Below are 8,446 nucleotides of genomic sequence, written 5' to 3'. Positions count from 1 at the left end.
AGCCTTCTGTCGCTAAACTATACTTTTGCGGAGGAACGGCAAACGTGTTAAGTGATTTATTGGTTCAAAAAGAAATATATTGTGCATTTAAGGCTCACTCACACTAGGCCGACCCGGCACCGATTTTGGTCTGCCGAACTCGATGTCGTGCTGGTCTAGTGTGAGTGAGCCTTTAGTCACGTGCTGAGGAGGCAGCGGATGTTTCAGGTACATTAAAAGAGCTAGAGTCTCATAAAGGAAGAGACCAGTGACATATTGTTAAAATAATTGAGATAGGGTATTTCTCCTAATTTGTGAAATAAGTCTTCTATCCGTTCTTTATCCTAAGCTACAGCACAATTGTGATTTCAGTAATGCAACAATATCGTGAACACGAACTTGCAAGACTTGATATATATATATATATATATATATATATATATATATATATATACGCGTGAATGCATGTGTGTGTGTGCGTATGTCTTTCAACAAAATTCTGTAAAGTTTAAGAAGGTGCGAGGTGCGGGCGTAGCTTCCAAAACCAAAGTCCTCTGCTTTTCCGAGCTATCATCCGATCGGTCGAAGTCCAACCTTAAAAATGAAAAGTGACAAGGCCCGGTGAGAGCCTCAGAGCACATGTGCCGCTTAGCAAACACTACTAGAAGTTTTAGATTTTCTGAAAGGTTTTTCTGTTTCTTTTTGTTCCTGCTGTGCCTTACGGCCGTCTAGTCTAGAACATAGAAAAAACGAATACTTATTGACACGCTTCAGAGGCCAGTAGAGCGTGCTCGTCTCAGAATGATGAATCGAAAAAATCTGGCTTCTCTTAGGTCGTTGCGTCTTTCTGATGAGTAAAGTGCCTGCTTCTTTTTTTCTAATCTCGCCACCAAAAGAAAACTGACAGAAAAAGAGCGATATATGAAAACAATGCGTTTATTAATCCCTGCCAGCTATCGAGGAATACGCAGCAGCCGTGCAGTCGAACTTTAGGGCAAGTGGATTGCGAAAGATCAGCCTACTTGCTGACTGGTTGCTGTTTCTTGTACAGTAGATATACGCTGCGTATATTTTCTGGAAGTTTGCCTGGGAGGACCACGAGTGCAATGGTGAGTGCCGCGATGCACGAACGTGGTGGCAACAGGCGAAGGAAGATTTTTTTTGTGTGTGTGTGTGTGAAAAGAAATCTTTCTTTTTGTTTTGCACGGAGTGTAAATACACGAATGTCAAGCGAGGTATCGACAGCCAGACAATAAGTGCTTGATTACAGAGAGCATGAACGTCAATAAACAAATTAGCACTCGCACGCGTAATTAGCAAAGCTTCGAGCATAGCGGTAAATTGGATTCAGCTCGATTGTCAGTTCAGCGGAGAACGTCGCGCTTGAGTCCCGCTTCATTAAATGGCTTGTTCGAACTGCAATGCGGAGCAGTGGGTCGTGACTATGACGGCGATTCTCTTTTTTTTTTACCTTGAAAAAATGTGAACATGTCACAAATAACTATGACCCGTCGTGGTTGCTTAGTGGCTATAGTTTTCGGCTGCTAAGCGCGAGATCGCGGGATTGCATTCGCGCCGCAGCGGCTGCATTTCGATAAAAGCAATACGCGAAAAACACTCGTACACTTAGATTTAGGTGCAGGTTAAAGAACCTCAGGTGGTTCGAATTATTCCGGAGTCCTCCACTACGACGTGCCTTATAATCAGATCGCAGTTATGACGCGTAAGACCCCATAATTATTGTGAGGAATTGTGTTAGTGAATCCCGCTGCGGAATTGTGTTAAGAGCTTACATTACATAGTAAGGGCTCCAAAAGATGACTGTTGCTGTGTTAACACTTCCACCTTAGCACCGGAAGGTAACGTTTACAGTTTGTTTCTCCCCACCCCCTCTATGTCCCAAACCCCTCACGTCCCAAATTCTTTGTAAAAATTTTCAAAAAGTCCCATGTTGGTGTCTTGGGGTTAGACATCAAACACTGACTCCAAGAATGTGTGCGAACATGCGTGCTTCCGCTCCCTCGGGTTTTGCGAAGAAAGACCTCCCGGATGGTGCCGACACGGCATAGACATTAATGGCGACACGAGCGAAAAAGCACGAACCCCTCAGCGTAGCAGTGAGCGATCGGTACCAGGGGGCGCACCGCGGACTGTTCTTTAAAACACACAAAGAAAGGTCCTGTCTATTGGCACGTGACACCAAGCGACAGCGGCGCCCACATCATGTACGCACAAAGAAATGGCCGACGTGGACAAAGTGGCGGAAGAAAGCGACGGCGCAGCCGAACGGATATCCAAGTTAACAAGCTGCATCGCTTCAGTCCGCACATCCGCACACTTACAGCGCGGTTGACTCGAGTGAAGCGGGTTTCGCGCCCCCACTTGTAAATCACTTTTTCTTTAACCGAGTGCTCCCACTCCTAGACATTGTCTCGAGGCCTTACTTCCTACGAAGTGGAAATGTTGTCTGATCGCTTGAGTCACTGTCACCCCAGACAAAGTGACGTGCTGAAAGCCCCCTTTCATGGTTTTGGAAGCCGGAAAAGCCAAAGTTGGCTGTTTTATATTTGTGGTGAAGCCATTCTTGAAGTGGCTGCAAAGCTCTTCACAAGACGTAAATGGGCCAATGAATTGTCTTTCTGGATTTGCGCCGCATTTCGCGCTTCGTGGCAGTCTTCGGCGCTCCGTGAGCTAAAGGCTTTCTGGTGAAGCAAAGTTTCAGAGAAACCACGATTAGGGAGCACTTTTTCATTGTATGTTTCCGGCAAATGAAAATTTCGGCTGCAGTGGAATAAAAAAACTTTCATCAAATACAATAAAAAAAGTGATTAAACCCGAAATGTTTCGCGTCACGTATTGAAATGTTAAGGCAGCACGAATCTTATGGCAGGCCGGCAAGCTACGTATGCAGTGTCTTTGTTTTCACTTCGAACATCTTATTTAAAAAAAAAAGCCCACAAGAGCTACTCGTGTCACCTCGCTACAGATAATTTATGTGCCCAGGCGGACAACATTTCAACAAGAGGCCGAAGTGACCTCTTCAATTATTATATTATAGTTACGCTACATAACTTCTTGGTTAGAAAGTTTACGGCCCAAGTTTACCTTCAAACGTCGGAGTAATTTGCCACAACGTTATAGTTCCTTCTCTCGACGTTTCAAAACGATCATGTAAACTGAAATAATTGGCTTCAAATTATTTATGGAATCTACCCGATTACGCATGCAGAACTGCGAAGCACTGCGAAGCAAAGCTCGCGGAGCCGCCCTCCTGTGACGTGGCAGAGCGACGTAAAACGAAGCTGATGGTTGCACTTCCTTCTTTCGGCGATCTTAAAACCAATGGCGCCGTGCGAAGGTCACCATTGGATGCGTAGTCATTCCAGCAGCAGGTCTGCGACCGATCGCTTTATCGCGTTGTGTAGCTCAGCTTCGTTTTAATGGAATGACCCACTTTATGATTATGAGGCACGCCGTAGTGGAGGACTTCGGAAATTTCGACCACCTGGGTTTCTTTAGCTTGCACCTACATCTAAGTGCACCGGCGTTTTCGCATTTCGCCCCCATCGAAATGCGGCCGCCGGGGCTGGGATTCGATCCCGCGACCTCGCGCTCAGCAGCCCAACACCAAGGCCATTGAGCAACCACGGCGAGTTCAGTGCCACATAGTACTGTCGGCCAATCTGACAAACCTTGACTGCGCAAAGTTATCGATGCGGATCGAACATAATTCTATGCCCGCAAAAGAAAAAAAAACAATGACAGGAAAACAACAAAGAGAGAATATATCGTAGGAAATAGGGATTATAGCGGGAAGACAGAAAAAAAAAAGAAGCCGGAAAGCTAAACAAAAAAGACAGACGCGAATGAACCTCAATAATGTTAAGTTCATCGAGTCCGTTCCAGAATGTTTCGCGAAAGATTTGTTGCGGGGATAAAGCGGTGAATACTTTCGTTGCGACAAATTGCACTCATATAGCAAATCCTTACGCGTGACGCACAAATGCATATTTGAATAGCATTTTGGAAGACATCGTAGTTGACACTGTCACGCGCGCATTTGTAAAGTTGAACTTCAGGTGGCGCGGGATTGCATGATGCGGACGCGACGGTATTCATAGCGCAGAGCTTTTTGCGATGACGACACCTTTATTTGAACATGCGCAGTTCAAGTCGGGTCTTAATACATGTAAGTGGGTATAAAACACTGTTGTTTTCTTTCTAACTTATTTAACAGCCTTTCTTCATGAGCCATGATACATCCAGTGCTGTTAATACACTAGTGCTTAAGTTATACAAGCATGAGGAATCACAATGTTGGTAGTGAGGAATAACCTTTTAACTTTTTATACCTAAAAAGCTTTTCTTTGATTAGTCGATTGTAGGTGACATACGCAAACAAATAAAAAAAGCGACAGAATTGATGCGAAGGGGTAAAAACGCGAGTGCGGGCGGCGGAGCCATGGATCGATATGTTGCGATGTTATTTGGGAATAATATTATTCGCGTTATTTGGGAATAAGTGCCGATTGAGTTGACGCAACACAAGAACAAATAGAAATGTTGGAGGGGGGTTTTGTACTGTAGTGTATATAAATGAAATGATGATGATGATGATGATGATGATGATGATGATGATGATGATGACGACGACGCTTATGACAACGATGACTACGACATACATATACGTGCGTACAGTGACCCTGAAGAAAAGACAAGCGTTCTACCAAACGTACGAATGAGTAGTTCGTTGTTTCAAAGTAATATCAGCATTTCATCTGAGAGTCGCTCGCTGCTGCCATATGAAAACAGCAACGCAGAAACTTGCAATACCTTACATGGTACCGGACTCAGTGCTAAGTAAAATGTCCGTGCTCACTCTTTCGCTTATCTAATAGTTTTAAGTCATCTGAGCGCCTCGTTACCAAGCAGCGATTGTATAGGCGAACTCTTTCACAAACAATTGGATTTAAACTTCAAGGACATGTAACCTATATGTTTAAATACATTAGAAACTGCTGCTACTGAATATTGGCCATGCTAGTAGCAGGATATTACCTTTCTCCAGGAACGAAACAGAAGTGAGATATAGATATATGACTGATATTAAAAATCCATTTCGGCTGAATAAGTTGAGTTTCTTTTTAGAGCGAAATTCCATTAAACATTTCTGCAATTATGAATGGTACCATCAGCGCTAGCTTTAAGTGCGGAAACAGGCAACCTAATTTTTATTCCATTAAAAAAGCTCATAAAGTACTGAAAGCTCCTGTCAATGGAGTGTACGCGTATTTATCTTCGTCGATCATCCACCAGTACAACAATAAAACGCAATGTGGACAACATCAGTAAATATAGCACTACCAACTGTGGGGATCGTTGAATAATAACGCCGCGTGCACAATTAAAATTAAGGGCTGAACTTTTCATTATTTATTTATTTATTTATTTACACATACTGCAGCCCCTGCTGGGGCTATAGCAGGAGTGGATAATACACTATAATAGAAGAAAGAAATACAATAGGCAACAAAGAAAGTTTAGCCGCAGTGTTGAGGGAGTACAGACAAGAATTCATTTAATGGAAGAGAACGGTTGGTTCCTGGTAGCGAATTCCATGTTTCAATTGTTTTAGGGAGAAAGCTATAATTAAAAGTATTAGTGTGCGCAAAAAATGGTGTAATGTTAAGTGCGTGATGTCTACTACTCGAAGAGATTTTTTCAAAGGTGATATATTCATTACTGGAAAGGCGACAAGATGAGTGAATAATTCCATGAAAAAATTTTAAAGAATTAACGTGTTGCTGTTCGGCGAGAGATGTCAGGTTGAGTTAGGACATGACTGGCGATGGTGAGAACTGGTGGTCATAACGTCGGTAGACAAATCTAATGGCTTTCCTTTGTATGGCCTCAACTCTGTCTATTTCGTACTGCTTGTAGGGATTCCAAACGATACTACCATACTCAAGTATAGGGCGAACAATAGTTTTATATAACAGTAATTTAGTGTCGCGTGGAGAATTAGACAGAGTACGACGTAAATAACCTAGTTTTTGTAGAGCTTTAGTCGGTAATGGAATCAATGTGGTTTGACCAGGACAGGTTATTGGGGAACGTGAGACCAAGATATTTATCTTCAGAAACGCGTTGAATTAAATTATCATTAAATCCCTAGCCGAAAAGGAACTGGTTAGCTTTATTAGAGAAGGACATAAAGACAGTCTTACGGAAGTTAATATTCATTTGCCACGTTTCACACCATTTAGAAAATCTGACGAATGATTCACTAAGGCGAACATGCTCAAAGGGAGATGAAATAATGTCATACAATACGCAGTCATCTGCATACATTCGAATTTTAGATGATATCTCGCGTGGCAAATCATTAATATATAGTAAGAAAAGTAGAGGTCCGAGGACCGAGCCTTCACGGACGCCTGATGACACATCCACCATCGAAGAATTGATCGAGTTAAAGCTTACGAATTGAGTGCGGTGAGACAAAAAACTTTCTATGCAGTTCACTGATTGAGGGTTGTTAAGAATGGCATTTAGTTTGGACAAACATATCTCCGAAAATATCAAACCATGAAGTAATAACCCGAAAGTGAGAACAATCACTCTGACATGACAAGACGAACAAGTACACCGGCACAAATTGAAAGAAAACGTAGAAAAGACGACAAATATTTTCCAGCTCTCTACTAAGCAAGATACCTTAATTCTTTAGAATCTTGTACTCCAAAAAAGCCTTTACGCTGTTGTGGCCATGCAGCTCAGCTTGCGAGATGGCTGAGAACAACGACAGCGAAAAGAAGAACACACCGCAGAAACGGTGAAAATGGCATTGCGATCATTTTGGAACGGATTCCCCGGCCTGATCCCTTTAATTCTAAACTAAAGGGGTCCTTATTAAAGGGGCCCTATTCATATTAAAGGGGTCCCTTTAATTCTAGCATACCAGTTGATTTACAAACGTGAATTGTTGTGAAACGTGTGATAGTATTAAGGTAACCGTGTCGTCACCGTAAATGTTTCGCTGAAACAGCCTTCGTTGTCCAACGTGAAAAGCCCGAACCCTTCAGCACGTAATGGTCAAGGGGTCCCGCTGGCGTCAGAGTACGATAATTCCTGGAAACGGTGGACACCGCAGGCGACTGCGCGAAGGCCGCGCGAACAGTGGGAAAAATCGTGGACGCAGGAAGGCGGGTAGGGCGCTTGCGACTTCGCAGCCTCACGCAACACAAGCGCCGAAGGCCAACGCCGCGTGTTTGCTCGCGTTCTATTGCGACCCTGAAGCGAATGTCGATCCGCCTCAAACACCGCGTTTCCTCACCCTCTTTCTCCCCGGCCTGCATGTTTACTTTCAACGGTGCCACGTAACGTTACCGGGGCCACGACCCCGCGGCGACACAAGCTATTTTTCATGTACCAAGGACCACGGGCAGATTAGCGTTCTGACGAGAGGTCGGGCGTACAACCTCGCGAGCGCTTCGGCAACAAGCGACACTGGTAGTCACTCCTTGGGTGACAGCACTTCAGCGTGCGTTTTCGTTCGCTGTCGTTTTCTGTTCTCGCTCCGCTGCTTGACACTGTAACGCTCTGCGTGATAGCTGTCATGTTTACCCAGCGGCCTTGTTTTCCTTCGAAAAAAAAGAAAGTGTCGACGCACTTCAAGGAATGTTCTGTGCTTATGTGGGTTATTCCGGATATATTTCCACGATGGGTGTTAGGCAGCCAGAGTTCAATTGGTAACCGTGGCATTTCCTATTTTACTTTCACGCATTCTTCTTTTTCTTGGGGGATAAGGTGTTTTCCCTTTGTGTTTCCATACTGGTTCCCTTCTGCTGCAGAAAATGGCTAGCTTTTCTTGTTCAAAAAATATAGTATTGAGCAATTATTCTAATTTATTAAGTTAGCCTAATAAATAAATAAATAAATAAATAAATAAATAAATAAATAAATAAGCAAATAAAATGTTGAGTTATGTTGTATAAAACTAGGAAGTTTTTTTTTATTACACTCACAGAGGCTTTCCTTCTTTTGTTCTCTTCTAAATGGGGCTGCCGCGGCATGGAATCGAACCCGGAATCCTGTGCCGAAAAGAAAGTAGCCATGGCCGATGAGCCCCACGGATGGTCAAAATTGCAGTGCAGTCATTAAAACGCGTCAAGAAATAACGCTTGTGCCAGAAAAGATGGAAAAGCACATGCTGAAGCATTTTCCAATTTCATAATGGGTTGAAGCAACTATGTCACTATTTTCCCAATTTATTTTTTCTGAGAAAGATAGCAAACAGCGTGTTTTACGTTCTTTTCTATTTTGTTGACATTTACAGTTTCCAATGATTCCTTTCAGATTTCCATGTTGGCTTACTTAATTGATGCGTAGTGACTGACTGACGCGAGAAATTATTAGTTTTGACATTGCACTGAGTTTAAGGCATTGGTGTTGGAATACACAACTT

The sequence above is a fragment of the Dermacentor variabilis genome, chromosome 3 (genome assembly GCF_050947875.1).
Source record: "Dermacentor variabilis isolate Ectoservices chromosome 3, ASM5094787v1, whole genome shotgun sequence".
Classification (NCBI taxonomy): Eukaryota; Metazoa; Arthropoda; class Arachnida; order Ixodida; family Ixodidae; genus Dermacentor; species Dermacentor variabilis.
The sequence above is the reverse complement of the archived record's forward strand: the minus strand, read 5'-3'. Positions refer to the sequence as shown.